The sequence below is a fragment of the Geotrypetes seraphini genome, chromosome 3, assembly GCF_902459505.1.
Source record: "Geotrypetes seraphini chromosome 3, aGeoSer1.1, whole genome shotgun sequence".
Classification (NCBI taxonomy): Eukaryota; Metazoa; Chordata; class Amphibia; order Gymnophiona; family Dermophiidae; genus Geotrypetes; species Geotrypetes seraphini.
The window spans coordinates 392,361,177-392,370,325 of NC_047086.1; the positions used below are offsets into that span (position 1 = coordinate 392,361,177).

The 9,149-nt window shown below is 46.8% G+C and overlaps 1 pseudogene; it reads left to right on the plus strand.

The window, feature by feature from the left end:
* The first annotated feature begins 887 nt into the window (after positions 1–887).
* LOC117357301 lies at positions 888–1,322 on the plus strand (annotated as a pseudogene).
* The last annotated feature ends 7,827 nt before the right edge of the window (positions 1,323–9,149 follow it).

Sequence of the window (9,149 nt, forward strand, 5' to 3'; positions counted from 1 at the left end):
AAGACCAGCGTGGTCTCGGCCTTATACAGATCTCATTCTTCTCACTGACCGTGTGGGTGAAAAGGGGCTGCGGTTACACAGCAGTAGTCTTGTTGAGCTTGGCTACGGTTTCATTCCCCCCCCACCCCCCCAGATCATACCTGGGCAAAGAGGAAAATAAAATCCCTCAGAGAGATTTGTTGGGGAGGAGACGCGGAAAAATGGAGAGGACAGAAGGCTTACCGGTGACTGATTAGTGAAGCATCTCCACTCAAGTCGGTGAGAAATGAAGTGCCCTGGTCCAGCTGCTTGGGCAAGTGCCATGTCAAACAATAACATCGTCCAAGGTGGGGGGTGAGGAGAGAGAAGTGAGAAGTAAGAAGGAATGGAGAATTGGAGTCGCTGAATCCCTGGGATCTTTAAGTCTTGCTGTTTCCAGTTCATTTTTTTTTTCCGCACTGCTTATTTTTCCAACAAAATATTTATAGCCTGAGTCCCGAATTTGAAGTCAGCGTTTGTCTATCCCATAAAATGGTTGAAAAATAGCTGTACAGGTCAACTGCTGGATCTGCATTTCATTCACACAGATAAATCACTTAATGCTTCTTTGCCGTCTGATGACCTTTTCCACCATAAAGCCATATAAAGGTGTTTCTCGGAGCTTAAGTGCTAGTGTTGAGCTCGCAGGAAAAGGAATAAAGTTGCAGGAAAAGCCGATTTAAATTATTTATGGTCCATCATAAACTTTAACATCTTTGCATACGGGATCGTCCAAGGAGGGATATACTACACCACAGGGTTGCATTTCAATTAAAATGTTTAATCACGATTAGTCGCACGATTAAAGGCTCTTTTCTCCTGTGGCGCGGCACCGTGAAGAGGGCCCAGAATCTGGGATTGCAGTCGCAATGACCGCATGGGAAACAGTACCTGCGGGTTCAGAAACCCCCAGAAATTAAGCTTTTTTGGGAAGTGGAGCACAGATGACGTGCAGATCAATGACATTGCAGGATTATATTGCAAAGCACGCCTTTGAGATTATCCACTTGTTAACTGGAGAGAACCCCTTGCAAGTCCCGGTGAATGCTATTATTAACCGTGGCCCTCGGGAGGATTCTACTCGTATTGGTAGAGCCGGAACAGTGAGGTGGCAGGCTGTGGATGGGTCCCCTCTTGCCTTCTGTAATATCAAGACCATTGCTGAATGCTTGGCTGATGAGCTCATCAATGCTGCCAAGGGTTCTTCAAACTCATATGCTAGTAAGAAGAAGGATGAGCAAAATCCAGTCGTTAAATTATTTGATATTCATCCTGTTCAAATAAATTGGCTGAGTTCTATATAAAAATAAGAAAGGTATGTTATTTATTTCCCACTGCAGTTCCTTGTGACTCTAAACAAGACACTTACCCACCCCTTTTACTCAACCGCGATAGCGGTTATTAGCGCAGGGAGCCGCGCTGAATGCTCCGCGCTGCTCCCGATGCTCATAGGAACTAAATAATAATAATAATAACTTTATTTTTCTATACCGCCATAATCTTGCGACTTCTAGGCGGTTCACAATGAAGAATAGCTGTACAATCAGTGAATTACAGTAAGTTAAATAGATAGGAGGTCACTGAGCAGTCAGTGATTGCAGGTGCAAGGTGGTTAGAAGCAAAAGTAAACATAGGTTGCAGGATAAGAATTAACTATTATACATATTACATTGAAAATGAGCATCAGGAGCAGTGCAGAGCATGGGGGGTAGGGTTTTAACCCTCTATTGCCCCAGATACAAAATAAGTACCTGTATATAATATGTAAATTGTTTTGATTGTAACCACAGAAAAGCTGTGTATCAAATCCTATTCCCTTCCCTTCCCTAATGGATTAATAATCTCCCTCCTTCTCTCTTTCCTTCCTCCCTCCATTGTTCCCATTTCCAGCACCTCTCACTTTCTTCCCTCTACCCCTCCCCCCCATAAGCAGGGACACAAACTTGATGGAGAGCAGCACCAAGATCTTCTCCTGGCTGCTGGAGCTCACCACCTCAACCAAAGCTTCCACTGGTGACCAATCCAGTTCCACTTGCAGGTTGGCAGCTCACTCTGCTCCCCTCACCTGGGGTTTAGCATCTGTCCTCCTCCCCCTCTTAATCCCCTCCCCCAGCTGGTCTACCTAAAAGGTGGTCTTCTACTGGAACCCAGTAGCGGCAGGAAGGAGTGGCCTACTGGTTAGAGCTACAGCCTCAGCACCCTGAGGATGTGAGTTCAATTCTCATGCTGTTGCTTGTGACCCTGGGCAAGTCGCTCGATCCTCCATTGCCCCAGGTACGTTAGATAGATTGTGAGCGCACTGGGACAAATAGGGAAAATGCTTGAGTACCTGATGTTAAATCGGTTAGATAACTTTGATAGGCGGTATACAAATACCTAAAATAAATTAAAAAAAAAAAAATATATATATATATCCTATATAATAAAACCCTAAGCGCGCATGCGCACTTAGGGTTTTGTGATCCCTGCCACCGTGTTTTCTGATCCGTGGCCGAATTCTATTTTAGAACACGGAGGCAGGGAACACTCTGACAACTCCCCCCTCCCGCCCTCACTCACCAACCGCAGTCGCCCCTCTTCAAAGCAGCCTGCTGAGGTTCGCCGGCTGACTATAGCGAACCTTGAAGGCCACTCTCCACCTGGTAGCACGTTCCCTTTGACACGATCGCGTCAGAGGGAACGTCCTACCAAGGTGGAGAGCAGCCTGCAGAGGTTCGCTACAGCCGGCTAGCGAACCTCAGCAGGTTGCTTTGAAGAGGGGTGGCAGCGGTTCATGCCGGTGGGAGGGAGGGTAAGAATAGCTGCTATCTCAATAAAAATTATTTTTAAAAAACAAAAATAGGCATGGCACAACAGAGGGCAGGGGGAGAGGGGGCTGCTTGGGGGGGGAGGGGCCAAGGAGAGACACAGACAGAAAGAATGACAGACAGTGTCCAAGGAGAGAGAGACAAAGAAAATAAAACAAAAAGACAGACATCTACTCTAGCACCCGTTAATGTAACTTAAACACTAGTCCTATATAATAAAACGTTAGCGGCGCATGCGCTTTTAAAAAAGCGTGATCCCTGCCACTGTGGTGTGTGATCCGTGGCCATGTTCCATTTTAGAACCCGGCCAGGGATCACTCTGGCCACTTCCCTCCTCCCGCCCTCACTCACCAACCCAAAGCAAGCTTGAACACACCTCCCGCCCTCACCTCACCAACCTGAAGCAAGCTCGAACACACCTCCCGCCCTCGCTCACCGCTGCTGCCGCTGCCACTGATCCTCCTCTTCGGGGCAGCCTGCGATTGTGGCCGGCTTTGGTGGGCCTCGTGGGCCGCTTTCCAGCCTCCATGGCACGTTCCCTCTGACGCACGGGATCGCGTCGGGTGGGAGTGTGCTTCCGGGTTGGGGAGCAGCCTGCGAGGTTCGCTGGGGCCGGCCACCACGATCGCGGCCTGCTTTGAAGAGGAGCAGGCCAGAAGATGCCGGGATGGAGGGAGGGTAAACAGGGGGATCAATACAGGGGGCCAGAGGGAGAGGGAAAGGGGGCTGCTTTGGGGGGAGGGATGTGCTGAGGGGAGACAGAAGGGGCCATGGAGAGATAGGGAGAGGGAAAGGGGCCTGCTTTGGGGGGGGAGGTGTGCTGGGGACAGACAGTTTTGCTCTGGGGGAAGACAGAAGGGGCCATGGAGAGACAGGGAGAGGGAAAAGGGGCTGCTTTGGGGGAGGGGTGTGCTGGGAGGAAACAGAAGGGGCCATGGAGAGATAGGGAGAGGGAAAGGGGCCTGCTTTGGGGGGGAGGTTTTCTGGGGACAGACAGTTTTGCTCTGGAGGGAAGACAGAAGGGGCCATGGAGAGATAGGGAGAGGGAAAGGGGGCTGCTTTGGGGGGGAAGTGTGTTCGGGAACAGACAGTTTTGCTCTGGGTGAAAGACAGAAGGGGCCATGGGAGATAGGGAGAGGGAAAGGGGGCTGCTTTGGGGGAGGAGGTGTGCTGGGGACAGACAGTTTTGCTCTGGGGGAAAGACAGAAAGGGCCATGGAGAGATAGGGAGAGGGAAAAGGGGCTGCTTTGGGTGGGAGGTGTGTTGGGAACAGACAGCTTTGCTCTGGGGGGAAGACAGAAGGGGCCATGGAGAGACAGGGAGAGCGAAAGGGGGATGTTTTGGGGGAGGTGTGTGCTGGGGGCAGACAGCTTTGCTCAGGGGGGGAGACAGAAGGACACAGACAGCGGCCAAGGAGAGAGAGATAAAGAAACACAAACAGACAGACACATCGTAACCAAAGAGAAGAATCTAAAGACCGAAGCACAGGAAAAGGAAATGAAGGCAACAAAATTCCAAGAGCTAAATTACACATATACTAATGCAAGGAGCCTAAGAAACAAAATGGGAGAATTAGAAGCCATGGCCATTGCAGAGAACATAGACCTCATTGGAATCTCCGAAACATGGTGGAATGAGGAAAGCAGATGGGATACAGCACTGCCGGGGTACAAACTCTATCGCTAAGACAGATTAGGACAGAAAGGCGGTGGAATAGCACTATACATAAAAGAAAGCATACAATCGACAAGAATGGACACAGCAGAGACGGCCAACAAGCTAGAATCGCTATGGGTTAAAATACCAGGAAGGAAAGGGCCTGAAATAAAGATAGGTCTATACTATCGTCCACCCGGACAAACCGGAGAAATCGATGTAGAAATGGAAGCGAGAATGCAAAAGTGGTAACACAATTATTATGGAAGACTTCAACTACCCTGGGATAGACTGGAGTCTTGGAAGCTCAAGATGCGCTAGGGAGGCAGTCTTTCTGGAGGCTGTACAAGATTGCTTCATGGAGCAGCTTGTTAGAGAACCGACGAGAGGAAATGCCACTCTGGATCTAATCCTAAATGGGCTAAACGGACCTGCAAAGGAAGTGGAAGTAGTGGGACCATTGGGAAACAGCGATCATAATATGATCAAGTTCAAGGTGGAAATAGGAATACTGAAAGGAAAGAGAACCATAGCAACAACTTTTAACTTCAGGAAGGGCAACTACGAAGCAATGAGGGGAATGGTAAAGAAGAAACTTAGGAACACTTCCAAAAAATGGCATACGGTAGAACATGCCTGGTCCTTTTTCAAGGACACGGTGAGCGAGGCGCAAAATCTGTATATCCCCAGATTCAGAAAAGGGTGCAACAAGAGTCGAACAAAAGACCCGGCGTGGATAACTAAAATAGTGAAGGAAGCGATAGGCAATAAGAAAAACTCATTCAGAAAATGGAAAAAGGACAAATCTGAGGGAAACTGGAAAGATCACAGAAAGTATCAAAAAGAATGTCATCGTGTGGTTCGAAAAGCCAAAAAAGAGTATGAAGAGAGGCTAGCCAGGGAAGCACGAAATTTCAAGCCGTTCTTTAGATATATTAAAGGGAAACAGCTGGCTTGGGAGGAGGTGGGACCACTGGACGACGGAGACCGGAAGGGAGCGGTGAAGAGGTCGCAGAAAGACTTAACATGTTCTTTTCATCTGTATTTACAAGCGAAGACACAACCAACATACCGGAACCTGAACAAATCTTCAAGGGAAATCAAGCACAAAAGTTAACATCCATGGAAGTGAGCCTTGATGATGTGCGCAGGCAGATAGAAAAACTAAAAACTGACAAATCGCCGGGTCCGGATGGAATCCATCCAAGGGTTCTGAAGGAACTAAAGGAGGAAATAGCGGAACTACTGCAGCAAATTTGCAACCTATCTCTGAAAACAGGTGTGATTCCGGAGGATTGGAAGATAGCCAACGTTACGCCCATCTTTAAAAAGGGATCAAGAGGTGACCCGGGAAACTACAGACCGGTGAGTCTGACCTCGGTTCCGGGGAAAATGGCGGAAGCACTGATAAAAGAAAACATCGATGAACATTTTGAAAGAAACAAACTTCTGATAACCAGCCAACATGGTTTCTGCAGGGGACGATCGTGCCTGACTAACTTACTGCACTTCTTAGAAGGAATTAACAAACAGATGGACAGAGGAGACCCCATAGAAATCATATACCTAGATTTCCAGAAAGCCTTTAACAAGGTGCCTCATGAACATCTACTCCGGAAACTGAAGAATCATGGGGTGGACGGGGACGTGCATAGATGGATCAGAAACTGGTTAGAAGGTAGGAAACAGAGGGTAGGGGTGAAGGGTCACTACTCAGACTGGAGAAAGGTCACGAGTGGTGTTCCGCAGGGCTCGGTGCTCGGGCCGCTGCTTTTTAACATATTCATAAATGATCTAGAAACAGGGACGAAGTGTGAGATAATAAAATTTGCAGACGACACCAAACTATTTAGTGGAGCTCGGACAAAGGAGGACTGCGAAGAATTGCAAAGAGACTTGGACAAACTGGGGGAATGGGCAGAGAGATGGCAGATGAAATTCAATGTTGAGAAGTGTAAAGTATTACATGTGGGAAGCAAAAACCCGAGGTATAATTATACGATGGGAGGGATGTTATTGAATGAGAGTACCCAAGAAAGGGACTTGGGGGTGATGGTGGACATGACAATGAAGCCGACAGCACAGTGCGCAGCTGCCGCTAAGAGAGCCAGAACGAAAGAAGTTATCCTGCCGCTGTATCGGGCAATGGTGCATCCACATCTTGAGTACTGCGTCCAGTATTGGTCACCATACCTTAAGAAGGATATGGCATTACTCGAGAGAGTTCAGAGGAGAGCGACACGACTGATTAAGGGGATGGAAAGCCTTTCATACACTGAGAGATTGGAAAAACTGGGACTCTTTTCCCTGGAAAAGAGAAGATTAAGAGGGGATATGATAGAGAATTACAAGATCATGAAGGGCATAGAGAGAGTAGAGAGGGACAGATTCTTCAAACTTTTAGAAAATAAAAAAACAAGAGGGCATTCGGAAAAGTTGAAAGGGGGCAAATTCAAAACAAATGCTAGGAAGTTCTTTTTTACCCAACGTGTGGTGGACACCTGGAATGCAATTCCAGAGGACATTATAGGGCAGAGTACGGTACTGGGGTTTAAGAAAGGATTGGGCAAATTCCTGCTGGAAAAGGGGATAGAGGGGTATAGATAGAAATTTACTGCACAGGTCCTGGACCTGTTGGGCCGCCGCATGAGCGGACTGCTGGGCGCGATGGACCTCAGGTCTGACCCAGCGGAGGCATTTCTTATGTTCTTATGTTCTTAAAGGGTCATGTCAAAAAGGTATAAAACGCCTACAACTCATACAAAATACAGCTATCAAAATTATTTCGGGCTCCTAAAAATTTGATCGTGTCACCCCTGTGTTACAAAAAGCTCACTGGCTGCCTATTTCACATCGTATCACCTATAAAATTGTTCTTTTAACCTTTAAAACTATACAGACTAAAACCCCAGCATTCAGAGACAGATTACTGATCCCTTATGACCCTCCCAAAACTTTAAGATCAGCCTCTCAACATTCCCTTAAATGTCCCATCCTTAAAAATAATTGGCTCTCGTCGTATCCTCATTTTCTCAGTCACTGCCCCATTAATCTGGAACTCTCTTCCTCTATACCTCAGAGCAGAACAAAACTTGCAGAAATTAAAAAGTAGCCTAAATGCTTTCTCTTTAAAGACACCTATAATTGATTATGCCATGTACTTAGTATCAAAATGCCTAGATTATATAAAGAAAATAGAATATTTGTAGACACAGGGAAAACAATAAGATATGTGAGTAATTTGTCACCTATTCCAATTCACAAATTTACAAATCAAACTATATGGCTTTAACTCCAAGATTCAAATTGTCGGATTTAAGGTCATCTGGAAGCATTGGATGATTGCAGGAATACATGTATTAGAAGATGTTCTATTCTTCAGACTGAAGGGGACAGCAAATACGAGGGGGCATTTGGAGAAACTGAAGGGAGATAGGTTCAAAACAAATGCAAGGAAGTTTTTTTTCACCCAAAGGGTCGTGGACACGTGGAATGCGCTACCGGAGGAAGTGATCAGGCAGAATACGGTACAAGGATTCAAACAGGGATTGGATGGATTCCTGAGGGATAAAGGGATCGTGGGATACTGAGGGAGGAGCTGGGATGTAACACAAGTAGAAAGTTAACCAGGTAATGAGTATAAACCAACCAGGTCGTGCATGTGCAAGACCGGAGGGCTAGGACTTCGATAGGAAGGCAGGACTTAAATGAGAAACCAAGGTGGCAAGGGAGCCCCTTCTTATGATTCAGACAGGTCTTGACCTGTTTGGGCCGCCGCGGGAGCGGACTGCTGGGCAGGATGGACCTGTGGTCTGACCCAGCAGAGGCACTGCTTATGTTCTTATTTCTAATGGTAAACTGCTGTAGTTTTCACAGTTGCAACATAGATATGGCCTTATTAATTCACAAAATTTTGGATGGATGCAACTGAAGCAGGCCATTTGGGCGGGGTTCCCTGAATGGAAAAGTCTTAATAATCAATATGGTTTGGAGTTCTTATGCTTTCAGGTGGATTTTCTGGGACACCAGGCCGCTCAGTGGTACAAACTAATATCTGGATTTATGAATAAAAGACCAAAGACTGGTCTAAAAGACATTTGGAGTATTGAGACTAAGCATCAAATGAATGCGTCTCAGTGGTCACGAATTTGGTCTTGGAGAATGAGATGCACAATGTCTGCATCTATAAGACAAACATGTTTTTTTCTGTTGCATAGAGCGTTCCAGACCCTGTTCGTTTAAAAAAATTAGATTGCTCTAAGTCTGATAGAAGTTGGCATTGTCATCTTGAAGCAGGGACTTTAGATCATTTATTGTTCTATTGTCCATTTATTATGGATTTTTGGAAATCAATTTGGGGCCAAATCAATAAGAACATAAGAACATAAGCAGTGCCTCCGCCGGGTCAGACCATAGGTCCATCCTGCCCGGCAGTCCGCTCCCGCGGCGGCCCAAACAGGTCACGACCTGTCTGAATCACCAGAAGGGGCTCCCTTGCCACCTTGGTTTCTCATTGAAGTCCTATCTTCCCATCGTAGTCCTAACCCTCCGGTCTTGCACATGCACGACCTGGTTGGGTTTCTATACTTATTACCTGGTTAGCTTTCTATACCTGTGTTACATCCCAGCACCTCTCTCAGTATCCCACGATCCCTTTATCCCTCAGGA